The sequence below is a fragment of the Oncorhynchus tshawytscha genome, unplaced genomic scaffold (assembly GCF_018296145.1).
Source record: "Oncorhynchus tshawytscha isolate Ot180627B unplaced genomic scaffold, Otsh_v2.0 Un_scaffold_19404_pilon_pilon, whole genome shotgun sequence".
Classification (NCBI taxonomy): Eukaryota; Metazoa; Chordata; class Actinopteri; order Salmoniformes; family Salmonidae; genus Oncorhynchus; species Oncorhynchus tshawytscha.
The window spans coordinates 55756-58714 of record NW_024608670.1 but is presented as its reverse complement, the minus strand read 5'-3'; positions in this window follow the sequence as shown (position 1 = coordinate 58714).

Below are 2959 nucleotides of genomic sequence, written 5' to 3'. Positions count from 1 at the left end.
TCTTTCGTTTTGTCATCTCACTTTGAGAGAGAAAAGGAAAGGTCCAGAGTGTTGATGGAACTGAGTGAGAATTCTTAGTGTGTTATTCTGTTTGGATGCAAAGACAATTTGTGTGTGTGTGTGTGAAGCTCTATACAACTGTATTTAAAGGCTAGAATAAAGGTTTTTGCCTGTACCCAGTGTCATGAATAGTACAAAGACAAATTATATGACAGGAATGCAATAAGCTGGCAAGAAAACACACACACACACACACACACACACACACACACTCACACTCACACTCACACTCACACTCACACTCACACACACACTCACACACACACACACACACACACACACACACACACACACACACACACACACACGTACACACACACACACACTCACACTCACACACACACACACACACACACACACACACACACACACACACACACACACACACACACACACACACACACACACACACACACTAACAACTACAGGACTAAAAATTGACTGAATTATAGATGAAAACAAACTCAAACTGCAACTATAATATAGATCACTTTGCTTCCATTTGTCATTGCTGTCAGTGCAGAGAAGGCATGTGTGTGTGCGTGTGCGTGTGCGTGCGAGTGCGTGTGCATGTCTGTGTGCGTGCGCGTGCGCATGTCTGTGTGCGTGCGCGTGCGTGTGCGTGTGTGTGTGTGTGCATCAGTTTGTGTTGATCAGTGGACACCTTGACAGTTTGCTGACCTACATTACTGACATAGCAGCTGTATCGATCTCATTACTCATTACTGACATACTGACATAGCAGATACATATCAGATCTCAACACCTCAGAGTCATTAGCAGACGTTTCACAGAGAGACTGACAGGAAGTTACTTACTAATTACTAGGAAGTACATCCACACATCACAGCCATAGAAATGACACTTTTCCTACAATAATACTTATGAGTCAGAGGTAGAAGAGGGGAGGGTTTGGTTAGGGAAATGTGGTCCTCCCCTCGTTCTCTCTCTCTCTCTCCCTCTCTCTCAATTCAATTCAATTTAAGAGGCTTTATTGGCATGGGAAACATGTGTTAACATTGCCAAAGCAAGTGAGGTAGATAATATATAAAGTGAAATAAACGATAAAAATGAACAGTAAACATTACACATACAGAAGTTTCAAAACAATAAAGACATTACAAATGTCATATTATATATATATACAGTGTTTTAACAATGTACAAATGGTTAAAGTACACAAGGGAAAATAAATAAGCATAATATGGGTTGTATTTACAATGGTGCTTGTTCTTCACTGGTTGCCCTTTTCTCGTGGCAACAGGTCACAAATCTTGCTGCTGTGATGGCACACTGTGGTATTTCACCCAGTAGATATGGGAGTTTATCAAAATTGGGTTTGTTTTCTAAATCTTTGTGGATCTGTGTAATCTGAGGGAAATATGTCTCTCTAATATGGTCATACATTGGGCAGGAGGTTAGGAAGTGCAGCTCAGTTTCCACCTCATTTTGTGGGCAGTGAGCACATAGCCTGTCTTCTCTTGAGAGCCATGTCTGCCTACGGCGGCCTTTCTCAATAGCAAGGCTATGCTCACTGAGTCTCTACATAGTCAAAGCTTTCCGTCAGTTTGGGTCAGTCACAGTGGTCAGGTATTCTGCCGCTGTGTACTCTCTGGTTAGGGCCAAATAGCATTCTAGTTTGCTCTGTTTTTTTGTTAATTCTTTCCAATGTGTCAAGTAATTATCTTTTTGTTTTGTCATGATTTGGTTGGGTCTAATTGTGTTGCTGTCCTGGGGCTCTGTGGGGTGTGTTTGTGTTTGTGAACAGAGCCCCAGGACCAGCTTGCTTAGGGGACTCTTCTCCAGGTTCATCTCTCTGTAGGTGATGACTTTGTATTTTCCCTCTCTCTCCCCTATCTCTCTCGGTCTCTCTCTCTCTCTCTCTCTCTCTCTCTCTCTCTCTCTCTCTCTCTCTCTCTCTCTCGCTCTCTCTCTGAATTTAGATTCCTGGCAGAGTGTGTGAGCGCTACAGGGGACTAGTGTATCAGTCGGTGTGCTTGTGAGAAGTCTTTTCCTAACTGCAGACATGGAGACCCATTTCCTGATGAGAGTGTTGTAAGTACAGATAATAGGTACAACACACAGGTACAACACACACAGGTACAACATACAGGTACAACACACAGGTACAACACACAGGTACAACACATGCAGGTACAACACACAGGTACAACACACACAGGTACAACAGACATAGGTACAACACACAGGTACAACACACTCAGGTACAACACACACAGGTACAACAGACAGGTACAACACACAGGTACAACACACAGGTACAACACACTCACTTACAACACACAGGTACAACACACACAGGTACAACACACACAGGTACAACACACGCAGGTACAACACACAGGTACAACAGACAGGTACAACAGACAGGAACAACACACAGGTACAACAGACAGGTACAACATACAGGTACAACACACAGGTACAACACACAGGTACAACACACACAGGTACAACACACGCAGGTACAACACACAGGTACAACACACACAGGTACAACACACAGGTACAACACACACAGGTACAACACACAGGTACAACACACACAGGTACAACACACAGGTACAACACACGCAGGTACAACAGACAGGTACAACACACAGGTACAACAGACAGGTACAACACACACACAGGTACAACACACAGGTACAACACACAGGTACAACACACACACAGGTACAACACACAGGTACAACACACAGGTACAACACACAGGTACAACACACAGGTACAACACACACAGGTACAACACACGCAGGTACAACACACGCAGGTACAACACACAGGTACAACAGACAGGAACAACACACAGGAACAACACACAGGTACAACAGACAGGTACAACATACAGGTACAACACACAGGTACAACACACAGG